Source organism: Balaenoptera musculus, chromosome 2 (assembly GCF_009873245.2).
Source record: "Balaenoptera musculus isolate JJ_BM4_2016_0621 chromosome 2, mBalMus1.pri.v3, whole genome shotgun sequence".
NCBI lineage: Eukaryota > Metazoa > Chordata > Mammalia > Artiodactyla > Balaenopteridae > Balaenoptera > Balaenoptera musculus.
In genome coordinates, this window is record NC_045786.1 from 77,216,941 (window position 1) to 77,229,252 (window position 12,312).

At 41.5% G+C, this 12,312-nt stretch overlaps 1 protein-coding gene across 1 annotated transcript in view; it reads left to right on the forward strand.

The window, feature by feature from the left end:
* The first annotated feature begins 317 nt into the window (after nucleotides 1-317).
* MNS1 (meiosis specific nuclear structural 1) overlaps nucleotides 318-12,312 on the forward strand; it is an 85,596-nt gene continuing 73,601 nt past the window's right edge. The window contains exons 1-3 of the mRNA XM_036842656.1: nucleotides 318-521; nucleotides 705-809; nucleotides 2,247-2,397. The gene's annotated coding sequence lies outside the window, so the exon portion shown is untranslated. The remainder of the gene's footprint in view (nucleotides 522-704; nucleotides 810-2,246; nucleotides 2,398-12,312) is intronic.

The following is a 12,312-nucleotide window of genomic DNA, read 5'->3' on the forward strand; positions in this document are numbered from 1 at the left end:
GCAGCTGAGATGCGCTCTGACCTTCTCGGGTGGCCCCAGCCCCAGGGCCCTAGACCAAGGCCCAGCTGTGCCCAGCGCCCCTCTGCCCAAACGCGCTGTGAGTTTCTGCTCTGCCCGGGCCTGGCCTGGTTATCGCGCCCCTGGAGGGGGGACAGGTGCGGCCCACTTCTGTCTCGACTCCGCCTCCGCTCCGCCCCCCGGGTTTGCTCTTCCCAGGAGGGAAGCCAGGCTGGGCCTGTTTCTGGGAGAAGAGGGGAGTGTTTGAGTGAGCTCGGAACGCACAGGCCAGGAGCTTCCGAGCCCTCCGCACTGGGGCCCCAGCTCGCCCCTAACTCTGCCTTCAGATGGCTCCGCCCCGCCCTCCCGCCTGCACGGAAGGCTCACTCTCCCCGACGCTGCCTGCGACCCAGTTCCGCCCTCCCCCATCAACCGGAGCAGCGGCTTCAGCCCTGCTGGCGCCTCTGCTCACCCGGCTTCCCCTCGCTGGGCCTGTGCAGTGGCCAAAGCCAGCTCCTCTCCAGGTCTGCTTGCTTTCTTTTGTCTCCTGTCGCTTATTCCCTTTGGATTTAGGGAGAGAGGGAAAGCGTCAGGAGGCCAGCACAGCAGCCCGGGGAACAGAACAGAGCAGAGAGGTGCTGGGTAACGTGCTTCTCTTCTTAGCTTAAAAGCCTGTCCCACAATTTCCTCTCCATTCTCCCCTCTAGGCCTGGATCTGCAGCTTCCTGTCTCCAACTTAACCGCCACATCAAGGGGAGTTCTGCAAGTGGCATCTGGATGAAAAGGCAGCTTCTTGGGCACTCCAGCAGCTGGTGAGGCCTTCCTGCCTTCTGATTGTTTAGGTTTCTGTCTGGTGGCAACGTGGGGGTAGGTAGTGTGGGAAGGTGCTCCAAGCCAGGGTACCCTAATGTCCTCCCTCTTGGCTCTGAGGCTTCTTGCCCCTTTGGCCTGGGCAGGCTTTAAGTCACTAATTCTTTACAGGTATGATATCCTTTTTACCTTTTATTTAAGTTCCTCTATCCCAAAATTTAGTTTAAGGAAACATTTAGATATGGCAAAAATATACGATTCACTTCTAATCCTTTGGTAGATGTGCGTTTCACACTGTTTAATGTCACCCTGTTTGAGGTAGGACAGTACATCAGGGCCGTACCCAGTTTCCCTTTTTCCACCTTCCAACTACACCTCATTCTTATCACCTGCCCATGGATGGGGGCCTCCGTCTTCATGTCCGTCTGTCTGGCAGGCACTGGCAGTGCTGCTGCTGGCCAGACTGAGCTCACATTGCTGCCTCCGAACTTCCAGGTACTTTAAAAACCACCTCGCTTAGGGCTGTCTGTGGATTTGGACTGAGGGAAAAGGCTAGAGGGGTGACTTCTTTGCTGTAATCTGCCGCAAAGGCCTCATATTTGAACGTGTAGGCAGCAAACTCTGGTCTCCTGGCCTGATGATATGACAGCCCTGGGAACCAGTGGTCACAGACCACCCCCGCTTCAGTCTGAGCAAGCAGGGAAGTCATTGGACAGGGTTTCACCTGATCCTTCTCTACTTCCAGCCCCCCAAACCCCCGTTAGCTCACGGTTAAGCTTCAGGAGATATTCACAGACAAAAATGACATAAAATGTGCAGACGTTAAGTACTTAATATTGATCTCCTCAAAAGAGGTTTAACACCAGTAAAAACTGAAAATAGACTCAAAATAATTTTCATTTTAGAAATTGTCCTATGGAAGCATTTGAACGTATGATAGAGTATCCTTCTCAATCTACTAAGCAAATGTAGAATCCGTGAACCCAAGGCTGACTGAGCCCGGAAGCTTTCTCTCCGGTCTGCAGGCCATGGCTCCCTGCCTGACTCAGCCTTTGTTTCAGGCTTCAAACGGCCCAGGACCTGAGGAGTCTATTTATATGGAGATTCAAAGCCAGGTTTAAAGGAACTTCTCTTCCTCTTAACCTTCCAGGGTGACTCTTGACCACATGCATCTCCTGCCTCCATGAGCTCCTTTGTTATTTTCTGTTGCTTACAACTAACATTTTATCATATTCTGTGTATAAGCTAATTCTTTCATGTCTTTACCAACCCCCCGCCAAAAAAAAAAATCCCACAATATCAGTCATGCAATAAGTATCTAATACTTACTTTAAATTTGGGAATCAGAATATTAGAGTCAGTAGGAAAGCTAATATAGCTTCCTTCTTGCACAAAGTGGGAAACAGATCCAGAGAATTGCTGCTTTATTTATCCCACAGGTGTCTAATGAAACTTTCAAGTCACTGTGCTGGGCGCTGTGCAGGAGACAGAGGTGCCCAAGAGATGGGCCCAGCTCTCACAGACCTTTCAGTGAAACATGGAAAATAGGCGTCGTGCCCCAATCACCAAAGGGAGAAACCCACGAGGAAGGTAAAAATAAGCCTGAGGGATCTCAGGTGAGGGAGATGATAGGTCAGCTGAGGGCCTCAGGGTGGTTTTATGGAGAAGGCGGTACTTGAGCCCCGTCTTGAAGGATCTGGATATGAGGGAATAGGGGAAAGTGTGGTGGTGTGAAAGCACATTCAGGGAAGAAAACATGAAGGAGAATGTTAGAAGCTAAGACCAGAATGCCTCAGGGTCAAATTATAGCAGACCTTGAATGCTGGCCAAAAAGCTTGTACTCTAACCAGTAAGCAGGAAGCACTACAAAGGAAGAATTTGTTAAAAATTTCCAGATTCTTGAACATGTATTGAACTCTTTTTCAAAAGTGAATTCTCCATCCTTGGAGGTTTAAGGACCAACTGGATGTGCTTTTCTCCACCTATCCACTTATGATTTATAGAGATTCGTAAAGAGGATTCATGCATGGACTAGGTAACTGCTATGGTTACTTCTGATTGAGATTACAAAATCAGGATTTTGGAACTAGAAATTGACCCTAACATCACAGCAGGGAAGACTGAATTTCTTTTTGTATTTAGTAGGTGCTAAATGTATGCTTCCACAATTAATGAATGACGTGAACAGAGTTGTGCTTTAGGAAAAGGAATTTGGCAGCAGTGTTTAAACTAGATTAGCAAGAAGGGAGAGACTGGATATAGGGAGACTGCTTAGGACACTGTTACTCATTTTCAAGGCCTAAACTAGGTTAGTGGAAATGGGAATGGAAAGTAGATAGACACGGTGGATGTAGAATCAAGATGACTACTTTGTTGTAATTATCTGTCACTCTCTTCCTCAATGGATTGAAAATTCCTTGGGAGCAAGAAGTGTATCTTATTTGACTTTCTATCCCCACTGCCTAACAATGACTAGCACATGTAAGTGCTCAGCAGGTATTGAATGAGGTTGTGGAGTCAGTGTTGCCTGGCTGAATGAGTAAGTAGTTGAGATGGTATCATTTGAGGGGCACTGGATATCCAAGCTGCTGGGCAAGGGGCAGCCAGAGTCCCTGGATCGGAGCCCAGGACTTGGGTGGTCCTGGGGCAGAGGGAACACAGGACATAGCGTCTGTCTCTACTTCCTCACTCTCCATGCCAGGCAGGGCTTCATCCCCACAGCCCCACCAGAAATTTTCACATTTAGGTCACCCCACCCTTGCCCTGTCTTTCCTCTTTGACTTAACTTCTCATCAGCATTTGACACAGTTGACCATTTCATTCTTGGAACATTCCCTTCACTTAACTTCCAAGACATTACTCTGCTGGTTTTCTTCCTACCTTACTGATGGCCCCTTTCGTTCTAGGCATTTTGGCTTAACCTCCTATTCCCAATCTTTAAATCAATGGTTCTAAGTCTTAGCTGCACATAAGAATCACCAGGAGCTTTTTTTTTTTTTAACATCTTTATTGGAGTATAATTGCTTTACAATGGTGTGTTAGTTTCTGCTTTACAACATAGTGAATCAGTTATACATATACATATGTCCCCATATCTCTTCCCTCTTGCATCTCCCTCCCTCCCACCCTCCCTGTCCCACCCCTCTAGGTGGTCACAAAGCACTGAGCTGATCTCCCTGTGCTATGCGGCTGCTTCCCACTAGCTATCTATTTTACATTTGGTAGTGTATATATGTCCATGCCTCTCTCTCACTTCGTCCCAGCTTACCCTTCCCCCTCCCCGAGTGCTCAAGTCCATTCTCTACGTCTGTGTCTTTATTCCTGTCCTGCCCCTAGGTTATTCAGAATCTTTTTTTTTTTAGACTCCATATATATGTGTTAGCATACGGTATTTGTTTTTCTCTTTCTGACTTACTTCACTCTGTATGATAGTCTCTAGGTCCATCCACCTCACTACAAATAACTCAGTTTCGTTGCTTTTTATGGCTGAGTAATATGCCATTGTATATATGTGCCACATCTTCTTTATCCATTCATCTGTGGATGGACACTTAGGTTGCTTCCATGTCCTGGCTATTGTAAATAGTGCTGCAGTGAACATTGTGGTACATGAACTCTTTTTTTAAAAATAAATAAATTTATTTATTTATTTTTAATGTTGGCTGCCTTGGTTGTTTGTTGCTGCACATGGGCTTTTCTCTAGTTGTGGCAAGCGGGGGCTACTCTTTGTTGTGGTACGCAGGCTTCTCATCGGGTGGCTTCTCTTGTTGCAGAGCACAGGCTCTAGGCATGCGGGCTTCAGTAGTTGTGGCACTCGGGCTCAGTAGTTGTGGCTCGCGGGCTCTAGAGCGCAGGCTCAGTAGTTGTGGCGCACGGGCTTAGTTGCTCCGCGGCATGTGGGATCTTCCTGCACCAGGGATCGAACCCATGTCCCCTGCACTGGCAGGCAGATTCTTAACCACTGTGCCACCAGGGAAGTCCCTGAGTAAATGTTTTTGTCATTCCCCACATCTAATCCATTATCAAATCCTGATAGTTTTATTTCTAAATTACATTCTAGACCCAACCACTACCCATCACCTCTGCCACCACCATTCTCAGCCCTCACTGTTCCACAGCCATGGCTTCCCGACTGTTCTTCCTGACTTCACTCTTGCTGCTTTACAGCTCACACAGCCCTTAAAGGGCTCTTCAAAAACTTACATCATATCATATTTCTTCCTCTTTAAAAATCTGTCCAGTGGCTCCCTATTATATATAGAACAAAATTCAAACTCTCTAGTCTGGCCTTCAAGGTTCTTTATGATCTGACCTTTCCTACTATCCAAACTCTCCCTCACTCTCCCCTTCATTCACTCTGTTCCTGCTGTACCTCCTTTTGGCTGTTTGTGATAGTCTTTGCCTCTGAAGCTCTTTGCCTAAATCTTCATGTGGCTTGATGCTTACACTGTTCAGATCTCTGCTCACATGCTATCTCTTTAAAAGAGTCTTTGCTGACCTAGCCTCTCACAGCTGAAATGGTCACTATCCCTCCGCCCAGTGGTCCTCTATTTTAACCTTGCTTTATTCTCTTCTTAGCTCTTATTATTATCTGAAATCCTGGTATTTGTTTATTTCTGTCTCCCCCCCCCACCTCCCAGTAGGAGACAGGGGACTTGTCTGTTTTGTTTATTACCAGTAGTTTCTCAATAATTATCTGTTGAATGAATTGTTAAATCCGGACTTGGAATTCAAACTGATAGTGAAGCAGACTGTACCACCAAGTTGTCACTGTGAGGTAGATGAACAATCTCAGCACGAGGCATAGTTAATTCAAGACTCTATCAAAGGTGTTTTAGGAGAGTCTCTGCCTTAGCCGGTAGGCAGGCTGTCTGCCCTAAACTTCCTTCCTTCCTCTAGTCATGGTGTCTGAAACTCTCCCATTGGCAATTCAGATTCATGCCTCTATGTTGGAAGGTTTTCACCTCCTCTTGAATTCTCTACCAAAATTCAAATGCCTTCAGCATGTGTCTGTTGGCTAATAAAAGATTCGGGAAAAAGGATTTTCTGAGAGATCAGACCAAGAACAGAAGGGACTAAGAGCAGAGGGAAGGCAGCCGATGGCCATACTAAGTTTTCTTCACCGTGCTATAATGCCTTTGACAGAGTCACTGGAGGCAATCAGTCCTATAGAAAGCTGGATTGCTACAGCCTTAACAAAAGACTTTCTGTGTGGATTCCAATGGGACTAGCAACCTCCTAATCTCTCCCTCTCCTGTGTACTTCCTATTCCACTCCGCAATCCCCAGTATAATTTCCTGCACAGGGGGACTTGACAGTTTGGTAGTCTACCCTCCTGATTGTTTTTCTATCACAGTAAATCAACCAGCCCAACCTCTATCCTTAAGAAAATAGTGATTTTTTAAATGCCTAAACAATATGTTATAGTATTCTTAAATGCCAGTTGAAAACATTTTCTTATTATAAGGTAATACTTATATTTTAATAACACGTTAGAAACAAAGAATTTAATTTCCCTAGTATTCAAATTTGGGTTCCCTGAGAAGTAGACTCAGAGATGGAGATTAGCATGCAGAGCAGGTAGCAGGGAGCACTCTTGAGATCAACATTTGTGGAAGGGAAGGAGGCAGGACTGGGCAGAGGGAAAAGCTGAGATCAGTGCAGCTTCCACAAAGGCCTCAGCTCAGCCCCTGGAGAGCTCTTCAGAAGAGCTGGGATGGCCTTTTAGAGTTGACTCCCCTTGCAGTGAGGAAGCTAGGGTTTCAAACTCCCACATCAGACAGACAGTGGATGCAAGCTGATCCCCTGTGAGAGAGGGGGCTGTGTGGCCAAGGGCAATTTCTGGAGAGGACTGACAGCTGAGGGTTATCTAGTGACAGCGCTCCTAGCATCTAGGAAAATAAGTCCTTAGACCAGAATACAGATCTGGGCAACACGACACAGCATCCATTACACCTAGTGTTTTCATGTTGATGTCGCTTTTTGGTTGCTAACATTATTCTGGGTATCTATTGCAAGGCAGTTTGATTAATTATGTACTAAGAATCTCCCTCCACTGAATTGGCTTTACTACTGAGGAATCTTTTCTTGTTCATGCTGTGCTTCTGAAATACTTTCACTTTTCTGTCCATAACATGTGCTATATTCATATGCAGACGAGAACTGTGTTTTTTGATGTTGTTGTCATTCTTATTTGACATTTTGTGAAGCACTCACAGGATGTACGAGGGTTCTGAGATTGTTTCTTGGCCATCTGCAGTGGCCAGTCCGGATGATTAGAAAAGTAAGATTCGACTCTCATTAATCCTGCAGACTCATTTGAATCCATGTCCCAGAATTTTCTTTAAAATAAATAAATAAACAAAATAAATAAATAAAACCCTCAGCCTAGATGATGTTGGAGGAACTAATTACCCAGGCTTCCCATTATAGTTTTGTCTGTGTAAGGACTGCCAATTGGGGCCCTGAGTAAGCGTAATTGAGAATTAATGTGTTCTGCAGCTCAGAGTTGGGAAATAAAACTGGGACGACCCACCTAAAGGAAAAAAAGATGATTCTTATCATGTAAGTGAGGCAATAAGGAGCCTTGATTGTTGGCTTTATTGCTCAGGCCTAGCCCACGGACAAAGACAAAAGGACCTTCTTTCTGCTATGGTTTTTCAATCTGGCAAATTTGGTCTCTGAAATAAGACTAAATTATACCTTGTTCATCTCTGCAAAAACATGGACATGAAAGAGCAAAGAAGTTATACTTAGTAAGTTCAACACGTGTCCCAGCGAGCATTAAGCAAATAATAGATTCTTATTTGAGATGGTCTACTTGTCTGGAATTCTAATATTGTGGTTGGGACTGGGAGTTGGTATCAGGTGCATCATGGGCCTATATCCCTCTCCCTGCACTGCTCCCAGCATCTGAGGATGATGAGGGAAGTTCACTTTTTTCCTTGCAGCTTTGGTTTATTGCTAGGGAGGCTCTACTCAGTGTTTTTGTTTGGATGGCAATATAGTCCAGTGGCTTGGCATGTGACTCTGAAATCCTGGCTTCATAACTTAGTAGTTGTATTATGTTAGGCATCCTAAACTATCTGCTCTGATCCCTTAGTTTCTTCCTCTCTAAATTTACAATGACCAGAGCTCCTACTCCTAGAGTTGTTAAAATAATTAGACAATACATGTGAAGTGCTGATGGTGCATAGTAAAACCAGTAAATATTAGGTATTATTGTTTGTGCAGAATGAGTTCACAGGTATAAGATTAGGTTGAGAGTCACTTGGACAATTTCTGGGACAAAGAAAGGGGCAGATAGATTTGGTTGAACTGCTAATTCTTTTAATATATACAATTAAGTAAATAAAATAGCAACAAAGAAGTTTCCATGCAGAGTTGAAACCAATGAGATAGATTCCCTCTTTAAAGTTAGATCTAACTGTGGGAGCTGGATTAGATAATTTATTGGTAGCAAAGGTAATATTAAATGTTAAGTTAGGAGTGGCCATTGCTGTCATTGCGAGTCCAGGAATAGTCATTTCTGTCAATCACAAAAGATATAAGTCAGTCAAGGAGTTGTATTTTCCTATACCAAAAAGCCTTCCCTAGCTGAGCAGAACAAGATGTAGACTCACCAAACTCAACAACCTGCTTTTCTTACAAGAAAGCATTATAAAACTTAAGAACAGAATTTTAAATTTTGATCTGGTAGCCAACTTAGGCTCTGCTCCACTAAGGTATTATTAACTGGGTAGGAAAAATGGGTCTCTGTAAAACCTAAAACGTTTCTAGCACACGTATTCCTTAATCTAGGTATTTTATTTGGAAATTTTTAACTTCTATGTTAGAATGCCTGTTGATTTTTATGTTTAAGAGAAGTGTTTCTTCCATATCATGTTGTCTTTTCTAGTTGAATTTGCTCCATCTTTATTCACTCAACAAATATTTATTGAAGGGCCACTATGAACCAATGAGGTAGTAGGTGGGTGTTCTGAGTGGAGGTAAAAGGAGGAGGATATAAACGGTTAACAGGCAAATGTCTTTCAAAATTCTATTGAAAATGTGTATTATTTTTATGCTTTACATTCATGTGTCTGAATGAACTGAACTCTATGCTTCCTTAGAGTTGGGACCACATCTCCATAGCATTTTGGTAAAATTTCTGTTATCTCTGACAAGCATCCACTTGACACATTTGCTAAGGGATGCTAAAAGATTGTTGTAGTCAGTAGTGGGAGCCAATGACCCTAAGGGCAACGTGATTACCAGTAATATAGTTTCTCTGATTGGAAGAAAGTTAGCTACAGGTATAAATGCAACCTGAATAAATGATACAATTTGTGGATCTGTTTCTAGACATCAAGCTTTAAGAAAGTTTGAGGAGTTAAGTTTTATTTATTTAAAATGAAACACAAGAAAATCAAGCTGCAATAATCAGAAAAAGGAAAAATGGAATAGAGAGAAAAGGGAAGTTAAAATGAAAACCATCGCTTCTCTCTGAAATTATAACAGTGTTGGTAAAGGCTTTGGTATCTTGCCCAGTACATGTGAGAATAATTTCTAAAATATAAAGTCAAGGTTTCACTGAAGGCATCCGGAAAGATTAGCATCCAGTAGAATTGAAAGGAATCAGGTTTAGTTTTTTATTTATTTATACTGCATTCTTCTATTGCTTCTTCCATCCTACTTCCTTTCACTTAAGGGAATCTCAAATAATTTGTTTTGGCTTTTCTGTGAAGACTGTGAGAGGGAAATGCAGGGCTCTACCCATAACCTCCTGAATCAGACCATCTAGAGAGTGTGATTCATTCACCTGCACATTTTTTTTGGTAGTAAAATAAACATAACATGAAATTTACCATCTTAACCATTTTTTAGTGTATAGTTCATTGGTATAAGTATATTCACATTGTTATGCAACCATCACCACCATCCATCTCCCAAACTCTTTTCTTCTTGCAAAACTGAAAAGTCTGTGCGCATTAAACAATAACTCCCTGCTCTTGTCTCTTCCCCCAGGCCCTGGCAACCACCATTCTACTTTCTGGCTTTATGACTTTGACTATTCTAGGTATCTCATGCAAGTGGAATCAGACAGTATTTGTCCTTTTGTGAGTGGCTTATTTCACTTAGCACAATGTCTTCAATGTTCATCCAGGTTGTAGCATGTGTCAGAGTTTAATTTCTTTTTAAAGGTGAATAATATTCCCTCGAATGTATATGTCACATTTTGTTTATCCATTCATCCATCTGTGGACACTTGGGCTGCTTTCACCTTTTGACTATTGTGAATAATGCTGCTATGAATTTGGGTGTACAAATATCTCTTCAAAACCTGCCTTCAGTTATTTTGGGTATATGCCCAAAAGTAGGATTGCTGGATTGTATGGTAATTCTATTTTAATTTTTTTAAGGAAGAACTAAACTGTTTTCCATGACAGCTACACCATTTTATATTCCCACCAACACAAGAGTTCTGATTTCTCCACATCCTTGCCAACAATTGTTGTTTCCTTGTTTTGTTTTTTTAATAGTAGTTATCCTACTAGGTGTGAGATGATATCACACTGTGGTTTTGATTTGCATTTCCCTAATGATTAGTAATGCTGAGCATCTTTTCATGTGCTTGTTGGCCATTTGTATCTCCTTGAAGTGTCTATTCATATCCTTTGCCCATTTTCAAAATTGGTTGGGTTTTTGTTGTGTTGAATTGTATGAGTTCTTTATATATTCTGCATATTGACCCCTTATCAGATATATTATTTGTAAATATTTTCTCCCATTCGCTGGATTGACTTTTCACTCTGTTGATTGTGTCTTTTGATGCACAGCAAGATTTTTATTTTTACGTAGTCCAATTTATCTGTTTTTTCTTTTGTTACCTGGGCTTTTGGTAATGTCCAAGAAAACACTGTCAAATCTAATGTCATGAACTTTTTACCCTATGTTTTCTTCTATGAATTTTACAGTTTTAGCTCTTACGTTTAGGTCTTTGATTCATTTTGGATTAATTTTAGTGTATGGTATAAGGGAAGGGTCCAATTCATAAAACTAAATTCCCATTCAGGATTAAAACTCTTCACAGACAAGGGAATAAAACACCTACAATGTGAAAAGCAGTTTCCAATGTGTAACTTTTATATTACAGCATATACAGTATAATTTCTGTTAAAAATCTGTAAGTATATATGTGCATGGCTCACTAAAGTGTTAATAGTCATAATCTCTGGGTAAAGAAATATAGTGTTCTGTACTTATATTTAGTTATCTATATTCTTACTTTCTAACAATGTACATATAATACTTTTGCAATAATAAAGCAAAAAACAAACAAAATCTGCAGCAAACATCATACTTAGGGGTGAGATGTCAAACATATAAGTTAAGGTTGCCCCTATTAGTTCTTCTATTTGTCATTTTATTGTAGGTTCTAGCCAGTTCAATAAGGAAGGCAAAAGTTTTAATGGTGTAAGGAGAGGAAAGAAAAGCAAAAAAATGTTTATAAACATGGAAACTCAAGAGATAACAGATAAATGATTATAATTTTAAATGAAATTCAGAAAGACTAGTGGATATAAAGTCAATATGCAGAAACAATTTGCATTCTTATATAACAGCAATAAGCAGAAAATTAATTTTGTAAAAGATACAGTGCTGGATGTCTATTTGTCCCTCCAGATTTACTCTCTACTCTTGTCCATGCCTGGTAATGCCTTATTGACTTGTGATAAGAGGCTCCCTTGTTCTTTGGCTTCTCATTAGTTTAAGCAGCGGGAGATCAAGGAAGGGTGAAAGAGGATGGGGATTATATTGCCTCACCTCTCTTCCTTTGAGGTTGTTCCTGGCTGGCTGTATCCCTTGACCAAAGGTCCCAGCTCCCATCAAAGTAGCAGTTTTTTACTTTGGGTTCTGGAAAATTGCCTCTTCTCCTTGCCTTTAGGGTTAGGAGTGGTAATGGTTCCCCTCAGTACTGTACAATTTCTGGTTTCCTTAAACCCTGCTTACATCTTTGTAAATGACCCAAATGAGCTGCTCTTTCCTACTTGAACCTTAAATGATATAGATATTATTTGTGACAGCAGCAAAGAATTTAAAATAACTAGGAATAAACCTAACAAAAAGAGGCACAAGATCTTTATAGAGAAAATAACAAAACTTAATTAAAAGATTTTTAAAAAGACATTCTAGAGATGTACCATGTACATGGATGGGAGAACATACTATGATAAAGACATAGGGTTTTCTCCAAATTGATCCACAGATTCAATGAAATTCCAATCAGTTTTTTTTATTTCATGGAACTTGGCAAGGGAAATCTAAGTTTATATATATGAACTGAGGGCAGAGAATAGCCAAGGAAGTTTGAAGAACAGCAAATCTGGTCAAATATTATTATAATTTTACATAATAATAGTATTATATAAAAGTATTATAGGAAACATATAGTAATTAAAACCATGAAATTGGTGCATTGTAAATTATTAGGAAAAGACAATGATGCTGGGACAATGGTTTTCC